Source organism: Ambystoma mexicanum, chromosome 5p (genome assembly GCF_040938575.1).
Source record: "Ambystoma mexicanum isolate Mex_15411 chromosome 5p, UKY_AmexF1_1, whole genome shotgun sequence".
Classification (NCBI taxonomy): Eukaryota; Metazoa; Chordata; class Amphibia; order Caudata; family Ambystomatidae; genus Ambystoma; species Ambystoma mexicanum.
The window spans coordinates 644,962,440-644,974,711 of record NC_090930.1 but is presented as its reverse complement, the minus strand read 5'-3'; positions in this window follow the sequence as shown (position 1 = coordinate 644,974,711).

The following is a 12,272-nucleotide window of genomic DNA, read 5'->3' as shown; positions in this document are numbered from 1 at the left end:
GATTTTAGTTTTTGTCTGGTTTATCTCCAACTTATTCTGGTCCACATATATTTGGAGGCTTTCTAGCTATCTTGGCAGGCCTATCTGGGTCTGGTCGATTAGGACCAGATTGTCTGCATAAAGTATTTTAGGTACCTTCTCTACTCCGATAGTCGGTGGGAAGGTTTGCAGATCTACTTCAAAATGTTGGATATCCGATATGAAGAAGTTATAGATTGCGGGAGCCAATACGCAACCTTGTTTCACTCCCAAAGATGTAGCAAACGTGGAGGAGAGTAAGCCAGCCTGACTTAACCGGATTTGGATCTTTGTATCTGCATGTAAGGTGATTAATGGTTGTAAAACTTCCTCTGCACAGCTTCTCTTCCTTAACTTTGACCATAGCAGATTCCTGTCCACTTGGTCAAATGCTTGTGTGAGATCCACAAACGCGATGAAGATTTTTCTGTTGTCTGAGTGGGCTTTGTTTTTGAGGAAGTTCAGGATCAAGATGTTTACTGATGTGCCGATAGATTTTACAAAGCCAGTTTGAAATGGATCAATTGAGTTCGATTTCTTTGTCCACTTGTTGAATTTCTCGAGGAGGAAGGATCCAAATATTTTTCCAATCACATCCAGTAATGCGATTGGTCTGTAGCAAGCTGGGTCTTCCTTTTTACCTTTCTTAAATATCGGCACAATGGTAGCCAATTTCCAAGATTCTGGAATTTTCTTCTGCTTGGAAATGTTCTCAAAAACCGCCTGGATGAATTCCCCCATTCATTAGCGTGTTCTTTTAACAAAATGTTTGTGAGCGCGTCAGGGCCTGGGGCTCTCAATGAATTTAGCTTCATAATTTTAGTTACTATTTCCCCCTTCTCGTAGTTGAATGGCCACTGTTTCTCAGACTCTGTATCTATCTTCTGTCGACATTGTTGGTTTTCTCCTTTGTAGAGCTTTAGAAAATAATCCTGCCAGGTCAGTTCACTTATAGGGTTTTGTTGGGGGGTCCACAATGATGTTTGTTGCTTTGTTTATTAAGCTCCAAAACTCTTTTGATTTCTTCTTCCTCAATGCTTTCAGCATTTGTTCAGTGTCATTTTGTAAGAGTGCGTGTCTTCGAGGTCTAATCCATGCACTGTAGTTTTTATGTGCTTCTTTTGCTTCTTGTTTAGCATCTGGTTGATTTGAAAGGGCGGCCAATCGTTTTAGGCATCTCATTGTTCTTCTTTTTGTGACTAGTTCATGATCGTAAACCTGTAATGTGCCCTTTGTTGATTTGCTGGATAATTTGCCCTTCTTGTCATAAACATCAAGAAGGGGTCTGTAATTGATTGATCCAGTATCCGTAGTTTGTATCAGCATTAAATCTGTATATTTCTTTGTTAATGACGAAATATCTGTAGATTTCAGGAATAAAAAATTTTTTCATTTGTCCACGGCAACTGGTGTCACAATGTATTTCGGTTTCAGCCTTTGAGGTAAAGCCAAGGTCAGAATATTGTGTTTAATGTATTTACCACCCACCCTCGTTCCCTTCCCTGTGGCGCTTTGAAACAGCATATTCTTATTCTTATACATAGTGACCAGGCGACCCACTTTGTGAATTATTTCATCAAAGATCTTCGTACTTCTTTCAATACCTAACAATCTCCATTTCCCACATCATCCACAGTCTGCAGGGGCTGTAGTCCATCACAATGGCGTCATTAAGGATAGACTGTCAAAACGGTGTCATGAGACTGGGTTGAAGTGGCCTGGTGCCCCTCCTCCTTTGTCTGCTCACCATCTGAAATACCCCTTAAAGCAAAACAGGAATGAGTCCTCAGAAAACTATGTTAGGGGCACCTATAAAGCTGGATTCTTCTCCACTTGTTGAACTTGCACTTATGGAAATTCATTTGTCTGATGACATCTTGCTTGTCTATGTTAAGAGCGTAATCCATTTACACATAGGTGAAGGAGGTCCTTCTAAAGGCACCTATCAAAGCCAGAAATTCTTTGGAACATGAACACTATATGATGATGAGAAGCTATCAGCGATAACCTGCATTGGCATGAAGGTGGAGGGACCCTTTCAGGTAATGCTGATGATTAGCATGCAAACAATGCCTGTGAGCTTCCTACTAGGATTCACTGAACGCATTGCAAGGGTGTGGTAGCACTGCAGCAATGAACAGTAAAATAATACGTCACCTACTAACTGTGATCATCTGATGTTTACTTGACTTATCAAACTGTTCATCTCCATTAATTGATCAGCAACATGTACCAATGCAAAACCAAAAGATGATGACTGGAAGGTTTTGAACAATTAGTAACCACGGGCACAGCTCTGGACAATACTCCAGAACATAGTTTTTCAGCTTGCTAAGCTAAGCCATTACAGAAGGGGAAAGACCATATACAAACCTGGCTTGGTCCCACCTGAAAGGATCTGTCCAGCCTGAACTGCTAGATATATAATTTCTGCACCAGACCACAAGCATCATCCCCACATATGTTTTGGCCTTGCTGGATGTCATCAGTGAGAAGTAGCGTGGGTCTCTAGTCCCAGCAGGCTCGGGACCCATGTCTGGGCATACACATCCATTTGGGGTGACTACAGGAAAACCAAAGGTTGAAGGCTGGAAGGTTTTGAACAAATCATAACCATGGGCACAGTTCTGGGCAACCCTCCAGACCATCAGTGTTCAGCCTGCTAATCCATTACAAAATGGGAAAGACTACATGCAAATCAAGCTTGGTCCCACCCCAAAAGCAGAAGGCCAGCCTGAACTACAAGATCATATCGATTCTGCACGATACCACAAGCATCCCAGACATATTTTGGCCTTGTTGAGGCTCATTATTGAGTAGTAACTTGGGTCTCTAGGCCCAGCAGACTCGGGACCCACAGCTGGGCATACCCTTCCCACTTGGGATGGCTACAACAAAACCAAAAGATGATGGCTGGAAGGTTTTGAACAAATCATAACCATGTACACATCTCTGGGCAACCCTCTAGACCAATGTTTTTCAGCCTGCAGAGCCATTACAAAAGGGGAAGGACCATATGGAAATCATGCTCGGTCTCACCCAAAAAAGAGCAGGCCAGCCTGAACTCTTAGATCATTTCCCTTCTGCACAAGACCACAAGCATCCCCAGACATGTTTCGGCCTTGTTGGGCATCATCACTGAGGAGTACATTGGGATTCTAGGCCCAGCAAGTTAGGGACCCACATGTGGGCATAGCAGTCCCATTCGGGGTGACTACAGCAAACAGAAAAGTTGATGGCTGGAAGGTTTTGAACAAATCATAACCACAGACAAAGCTCTGAACAACCCTCCAGATCATAGTTGTTCAGCTTGTTATGCCATTACAGAAGGGGAAAGACCATATGCAAATCAGGCTTGGTCAAACCTCAAAAGGAGCAGTCCAGCCCGAATTGCTAGGTCATATCCATTCTACATGAGACCATAAGCATCCCCAGATATGTTTTGGCCATGTTGGGCATCATCAGTGAGGAGGATCTTGGGTCTCGAAGCCCAGCAGGCTCAGGACCCAGGTCTGGCCATACCCATACCAATGTGACATGGACCTGAAAGGAAATTCAACTTGTCTCATGTAGTGACAAATTAAGAGGTTACATAGTAAATATGCAAATCCAAGGCCCTAAACGTGTGCACAAGTAGAAGTTAAGAAAATGATTTTATCAAGCTATTAGGCCCATGGCAGTGACGTGGTTGTCGCATGTTTTTCTGATGTGACGTTCCATTTTCTTTTTTTTAGAATTCGTTTTTGTATAGCGAAGCACACGTGTGCCAATGTATTTCTTTTAATTCTTTTCACCACATCTATTTTTTTTTTACATTTATATTATTAGATAAGGTTATGCAGCTTGGATCACTTTTGAATATGTAGATTACGGTAGATTATGTTTTATTAAGTATAGTTGTTAGTTGTTGTAATGAGCAAGAGGTTTCATGCTGGAATAGGCCATTGTTAAAGGTTGCAGGTTTTTTCCATTCTAAGGTGGTAGGGTGCATTTCTGAGCTATGGTCATTTCATTGAATTGAATTGAACTTTATTTCTGCTGTTGGGGAGAAATCTCCAAGTAGCCAAGGTCAGGATGGAAAGGGACGCTGAATAGTTTTCAATTCATTGTTGCAAGGCAGTGAGTTCTCAGGGGCCATACACTAGACTTGAGGCAGCAGGTTCCTTCCCAGATGATAGATGGATGAATAGACAATGGTTATCAAGGATACATTAAGATACACAAGAAGGCCCCAGGCCGCAGCATTGCCATAATAAAGAAGAAGGTTATAGACACAACACCCCTATTCAAAGCAGGGCACTCAGTTCAGTGGTAAAAGTACCTTTGTGAAACAAATCAATCGACAAAATGAATTTCCAGGAACAGAGCCTCAGGCACATTTTCTCATGCAGCTATTCATTGTGAGAAGCTAATTAGATGGTTGCATCCAGAGTTGGCAGCATGTATCGAGATGGGAGCCACAGAGTGAGCAGGTGCAAAGGGTGGGAAGCCAAGAGGCCCTATTATGGGGAAGGGATTGCAGTGTTCCACGGGTTGCAACAAACATTTGACCTCAATGATTTCCAATCATTGTATGATTGGTCCATCTTGGTGGGATGCTACAGCCTGAGCTGTGTCAGGTGTCACTGTTCAATTAGAGTAGAGCTTTTTTTTATCAATTGCACCATGAAAAGTACCAGTCAATCAAAATTATGCATTTTGTGCTCACTATGAAATTATGTCATATTTGAGGGGTGGTATTTTTGTTGGTCATGAGAAAGGAAACCTCCAAATATATTGTTGTGTTGTTTAGAGGCTTAATGACAAGTACCAAATGGAAATGTTATAATTAGAATTAATATTGCATTTTGTAGAACATGTTCATTTTGCTGTTTCTTGTATTAAATATTGCAGCCCAGAGTGGGCGTATCGAGATGGTCTTCTGTTCAATGGAGCTGTCTGATTCTCTCAGCCCTATTTGCAAATAAAAGTTGTTTCTTCCATGCACTTTGTGCACTCTATTTTTGAAAATGTATGCCTAATTTTTGGATTACTTCGGGGTGCATTACCTTTATATTTGGAGGCCCCAGTGAGATCTCCAGCACCCTAGAAGAGCTGGGGGCTTCCCACCACACACCCAGGGTCTGCAGAGACCAGTTCTTGTTTGCACAAACCAAGGAGGTGAGCAGATGCTTAGTTACCCAAAGGTCTGCCTGATCCGTTAGCTGGGCCGGCGATCCGGGTGTTGCAGGCAGTTGAGAGGGTCGACTCAGCATCAAAAGTACTCTGAAGGCCATACCAAATATGTTCACTCTTTCATGAATATGGAGTATTGTGGATGTTATGTTGGTTTATTTTGTTATTATATTTGTTAGTAGATTAAGTTGAAGGGGAACTCCTCGTATTAGGGGAAAGACTACGCTGTGCAGTATTGCATGAGGTTTTAATGAGATAGTGAAGAGGAAAGATTACATCATAAGTAGAATAGAGATGTCAATTGATGTGGGATAACTCCTGTTACAGGGGGAATAAAAGCACTGTGTAGAAGTAGAGAGATATCCCACTGTCCCAGTCAGTGAGGGATGAGAAGAAGTGACTGTTGTAAACAGAAGTGATTTTGTTTTTGTTTGTATTGAATTTATTAGGGTGTTGTGTTAAGAGGTTTTTTAGATGTGGATGGGTTATTTGGTGTGTGAAATGTGTGAGTAAGAAGAGAGGAGGTTGATGTGTGAGTGCTTGTAAAAAACAGTTGACAATTGGATTATTTTCTAATTGGTTCTTTAAAGTGATATGGAGGTTTTGACAACTGGATTTTTTGCCAATCTGTTCGTTAAAGTGACATTGAGGTTTTGACAATTGGATCTTATGCAAATTGGTTCATTGTAGTGGCAAATAGGTGTGGACAATTGGAGTTCTGCAAATTGGGTTATTAAAGGGACTAACAGAGTATGCACCGCTGCTGGCACACTGTCGGTAGATATTGAGCAGGGAGGGGTGGCCATTTATTGACATTATGGACTGTAAGGCACTCCGACAGTATAGGGATAAACTATTAAAGTACCACACAGAGTGGGAATAGAGGACTGCAGAAGGAATGTTTAAACAATGTTCTGCATGTAAAATACATTTTAGAACACATGTATACATATTTATTGTTGAAACACAAACAGAAATGAATGAAGAGTAGACAAAACATATTGTAATTGTGGAAAATGTTTGAGTAAGAGGAGAACGCTCCTAATGATGAGACACACACAACTATTAAGGACATTACAGTGTCTTCCGCCCACCCCTTTATAGGTCTTTTCCTCTACAGCCAACAGCAGGCTATACCAATCCCTGTTATTCACCTACTGTTGAGGATAATAAAGGTCCAACAAAGAAACCTACATGGGCTAGTAGAAACATATCAACAAACACTGTTAGAAACTAACTGCTGCAAAACAAAAGCAGTTATGGATGGTTATGAGTTGTTCAAAACCTTCCAGCCATCAACTTTTGATTTTGCTTGAGTTACCCTGACTGGGACAGGTATGCCCAGATGTGGGTCCTGAGTCTGCTGTGTCTAGCAACCCCTGCTACTCCTCACTGATGACGCCCAACAAGGCCAAAACATGTCTGGAGATGCTTGTGGTCTTGTGCAAAAGGGATGTGACCTAGCAGTTTAGGCTGGACTGCTTCTTTGGGTGTGGGACATAGTCTGATTTGCATCTAGTCTTTCCACTTCTGTAATGGCTTGGCAGGCTAAAAAACAATGGTCTGGATTATTGACCAGAGCTGTGCCCATGGTTATGATGTGTTCAAAACCTTCCAGTCATCACCTTTTGGTTTTGCTTTAGAAACCCACTGCTTCAGAAATAGAGAACAACGTGCGAAAACAGATAGAAGACCTATTAAAAGAAGCAGAGGAGAAGCTTGTAAGAGCACCATGGGGGCAGGAGGAGGGGTGGTGTTCAGAAGTGAAACCACACCAATGGATGACAGGACAGGTTATCGTTAAATATGGGGATAAACCGGCGAGAGACCTCTCTACCCAAGAAGAAGTAGAGAACAACTCAACGTGTGATAAATGGACAAGCAGAAGTTGATGATGGCAGGTGTGTAATGGAAGAGGCAGGGGACAGGCTCCTTTGGGAGGACAGACATCGGATATCATGGTCCGGGCGGCCTAGGAGACGGTCCCACAGAATAGCTGTAGCAAGCAACAAGAAGGGAGAGTAGACATCACAGCCTCAGAAGTAGGAGCCACAGTTGCCCCATTACAGAAAGTTTGAGGAGGATCTATGTCAGTGTGTACCTTGGCCAAATATGAATAAGGAAAACCTATTTAATATGATATGATATGGTATTTATAATGCGCCTATACACAAGTGTTTCAAGGCGCGACGAGGCAAGGGAGGGGGAGCAGAGGGAAGACAGAGACAACGATCTTACTAGGCCAGGTGTCATTGAGATTGCGCAAGTGCAGGGGAAGGGGAAAAGTGCAGGTGGAGACGGAGGGGACAGTGCAGGACATGGGATCGACAGTATAAAATAAAAAGATTAATACAGGCAATAAGTAAAAAGTGCACAGGGAAGTACAGACATCAGGTTTTAAGTGCTGGTAGGGGACTGTAGGGATACAGAACACAGTCCATAAGTGCGGGGGGTTGCCAAGGAAGTAGTGCAGGTGAACAACTGGCACGGAAGGGGACCTAGGCCCGAGATCAGAGGGTGGCCAGGTAACCAGTGAAGTTTCATTTATTTCAGCCAGGAGATAGCAGGGGAGAGGGGGAGAGAAAGCAGAAGCAAAGAAGAAGGTTTTGAGGTGCTGCTGGAACCTGAGATGGTTCCCCTCAAGTTTCAGGGAGGCAGGGAGGCTGTTCCAGAAGGAGGCCCCAGCCGAATGAAGAGATTCCACCAACTCGTTGCTTAGAGAAGCGACTGACCCTGAGGGAGTTGGAGGCGCATGAGCAAAGAGCTTGGGAAGAAAGATATTTAGGAAGAGAGAGTTGAAGGTATGCGGCCCCAGACCCCAGAAGGCCTTGTGGACAATGCAGAGGGTTTTGAACTTAATCCTCACAGCCACTGGGAGCCGGTGCAGAGATTTCAGTCCTGGAGAGATATGATCCCTGGGCTTGAGGCCAAGGACAAGTCTTGGAGTCCTGTTCTGGATGAGTTGCAGATGTCAGAGAGTAGAAGCAGGCAGATTTAGAAAGAGGTTGTTACAGTAGTCCAGCCTAGAGAGAACCAGAGCTCTGGAGAAAGTGAGCTTCTAGGGGAAGAAGAGGAAAAAGAGAATACCTCTAAGGAGGTGCAAATGGTAGAGTGACTTCTTAGAGACATCAGAGATCTGAGGAGAGAAGTAGAGTGAGGAGTCGAAGATGACCCCGAGGTTTTAGCCTCGCCGGTGGGAGTAGGAAGAGGGCCAAGAGAGTCTGTCCAGAGAGTGCCCAGAAAGGAGGGAGCGGGTGTGCCGTTGAGAATCTCAGTCTTGCTGGCATTAAGGCAGAGATCATTGGCGGCACACCACTCCTGGATAGCAGACAGACAGAGATGAGAGAAGGAGAAGAGGTGGCTGAATGTAGCCTGAAAATGAGCTGATTGTCATCCGCATAGTACTGGAAGTTGGGGCAGACAGCAGCAATGCGGTGGGCAAGAAGTGGCAGGTATTGGTTGAACAGCCAGGGAGAGAGGTTAGGCCCCTGTGGAACACCACAGGTAGTGACAGAGATAAGGAGAGGAAGGACCCAAGTTGGACCTGACAGGGTCGATCAGAGAGTAAAGAAGTCCGACAAGCCAGGGCCTGATTGATGATACCCAGGTTATCACAGAGACGGTCGAGCAGGATGGCATGGTTGACAGTGTCAAAGGCAGGAGAGAGATCAAGTAAGATGCGGACAGAGGGGGTGTTGGAATCAAGGTTGGAGCCAGGATTTCTTGGATGTTCAGGAGAACAGTTTCTGTGCTTCTGGCAGCTCTGAAGCCAGACTGATGGTCATGAAGACAACCAACAGATTCAGTGTGAAGATTAAGCTGGGAGATGGCTAGCTTTCCCCAGAGTTTGCCCTGGAAAGGAGCAATGGATATTGGGCGATAGTTAGCTGGGCAGGTCAGGTCGGCTGAGGTTTTCTTAAGAAGAAGGTGCACAAAGGAGTGCTTCAGGGGGGAAGGAAAGACTCCAGTGGCGAAGCAGTGGTTGCAGAAGTAGGCCAGAGCAGGAGCCAGGGAGTCAATGCGGTCCTTGATAGTTTTGGAGGAACAGGGATGAACCTGTTTTGACTAGACTTTCATAGATCAGACTTATCTAGAAAACTTGTCTGGGGAGAACGGGGAAAGAAAGAGAAGGAGGGAGGAGAGGCGGCCAAAGAAGGGCCATAGGAAGAGCAGGGAGTAGAGGCAGGAGGCGGAGAGGAAGAGAGAGAGGACAGGATGTCCTGAGTTTAGAGATGAAATGAGAAGCCAGAGCCATGCAGAGGGCCTGGGAGGGGATTGGAGAGGTAGAGACGGAGCAGGATTAGCCAGTTCCTTGCAGATTGTAAAGAGTTTGGTGAGTTGTTAGGGTGGGAGGATAGCTCTGTGGCAACGTACAGGTCTTGGAAGCAAGACCATGCTCAGCAAACACAGGTTCAAATCCCGGACCCACGCTTGATGAAACAAACAAAATAAAAAACAAAAAAACAAGTGTGTTATAAAATGTAACTAGCACCTAGATACCTACGGGTTATGCACGCTGTAAATAAGAGTAAATTAATAAATAAAATGCTGCAGAGATGCGGGCCTCAATGTAAGCTCTCTTCTTAGTGCGGACAGAGAGCCAGTATTGCCTTTGGAGCACGCAGCAGGCCATTTTGTCAGAGGATGACCAGAGGCAGAGGATTTCCTCTCAGCCACCCTGCACTTGTGTTTGAGGGTAACAAGGTCTGAGTCATACCAGGAGTTGCACTTGGCTTTGGTCTTCAAGCGGATTCTCATGAAAGTAGGCAATATGAATAGCTTGCTCACCTCTTTATTGGGGGAACAAGTGGATAGACTTTGCAGACAGGCTGGATATGACTAGGTATCACTAAGCAGCAATGCCCTTGATGGTGCAACAATTCAATAATTGAAGAGCACACTATTGTTAAGTGCTAAGGAAAGTGCACCCAGACACATCAGACAGTCCGTTTATTTTAGCTCCTATTATGAGACAAGATGAGGACCCCGCGCAGTACATTCAACTGATACATGAGATGTAATGGTAAGAGCTGCAACAGCTATGGGATAGGAACATCCACATTTTTTATCACATATTGTCGAGGGGTCTCCCTGCAGACGTACTGACAGAATTGGGTAAGGTGGTAGTCATCGAGACAAAAGGATGGCCTGAGATACTAGCACAAATAGTACACCATTTTAGAGCAAAACAGGATAAAGTGAAAAACAAAATAGACCAATCTCAGAAGGCAGAAGCAAAGTTGATATGGAAATAAATTGCTAAATTCAGTATAGAAGGAGCAGTAATTACACACACCACATAAGGACAACACGTGAACAACCCCTCGCAGGGAGCTGTTGTAGAAACTGTAAATGCTCCACAAGCAAGACATTTGCCACAAGGGGGGGTACTTTCTACAGGCAGGATATTTCCCACAAGCAGGGTATTTTCCACAAGCAAGGGATCGCTTTCAAAGGGGTAGGGGAACTAGATCCAGATTTGCAGTACGACCCATGTTTGGAGGATGACTGTTGAATTATGTAATGGAAAGCCTCCCACACCCCACACAGGTCCCTGAATTATATGCAGTGACCTGAGTGGAGCCTGGAAAACCCTACTGTGGTATAAAACCCAATATGAGGACAGGATAGCAGCAAAGAGTGCGTGTTCTCTAATGTCCCACATCAGAAGAAATTCAGTAGGATCTCCGACAGTAGTGAAAGCAAGGAACAGTAGAGAAGTAAAAATAACCCTGAATGCCTGCAATCACAGAGCAAACAAAAACAGAGATCCAGATGTCCCACTTAGAACAATTGGGGTAAGTACAAGGAGAATAATGCAGGAAGGATGAAAGGCGTATGTCAGAAAGTGGAGCTAAGGGAAGCGTAGCACACACATTCAAATGGACACACTGATGTCTCGCAAAGGAAGATGTAAAACGAAGCATAATAGATGTACACAATGAAGGGAAAGGTTGAAGAATTCCAGAAGCCGGTGAATATCACAAATCAATGCAGGGAAAGGGAGAAGTCCTGACGTCCCACAATGGAAGGAAAATTACAAAGAAGACAGTAAGTGAAGATAAGGATACACAAGATCAGAGGCAAGAGAGATGGGAAGGGCAAAACAGAGCCAAAGAGAAGAATAACAGAATAGCAAGAAAATACATGGGCAGCTGTAAGGAGCGTAACGACTTAGGAAATAAGTGACACGCTGGGCTTACCAGAGAGATCAGCTATATACAGCTGCCTCAGTGCTTCTGTTGTCCTCTGCATCAGCAGGCCACCATCTTGGGAAAGACTAGTCTCGTGAAGGTGAACACAAAAAGGGTAGCAGGGCGGCACCATCTTAGAAGAGGGATGAAGACATTCAACTCACATTCCTTTCTACATGCGTAAAAGGGACCAAGAAGGGGCACTACTTATTACAGTGTGCCCCCATCGTGCAGAGAGAGGTCCTGGCTTCCAAGGTCAAGATCTGTAAAACCGTCTACACATGTACAGGCATGTACAAATGCAGCAGGTTCCCAGGTGCTGTCTGAAGGTGTTTATGCCTTCCAGTCAACAGGATATTGGAGGCATCCCCTATAGTAGTGGGAAAAACATATTTCAGCCTCTTCAAACTCCTGTCCTGGGGTGGTGTCCACTGGGGAGGAGGTCCTTTTGTATTTCTGCAAAATCGGTTTTGCACATGTAGTTTTAGTTGAGAGATATGAAAAAAAAACTGGATGTATTCTGGACCAGCATTTTGGTAGTTGTATACGATAAGCCACTGATCATGTGGCTTTAAGAATTTTGAAAGGTCCAAAATACACTGTAGAGAGTTTAGAAGGGACCAAATGTCTGTGAAGAAACCGTGATGCTAACCATACTATATTTCGGGGTTTTATAAAAGATTCTATAGAGCGTTTATGATCTGCATACTTCTTTTTTTGCACCCTGGGAGCTAAGAGACCAGAAAGAGCTGTCTTATGTCCGTCCTGAATGTCCAGGAGCAATTCGTCCACTGACAGGAATTTTACTGAGAAAGGTGTTTGAGCAGGTATACTGGAAGGATGACATCCAAATGTGCAAAAGAAATTGAGTGGTGTTGAAGAAAG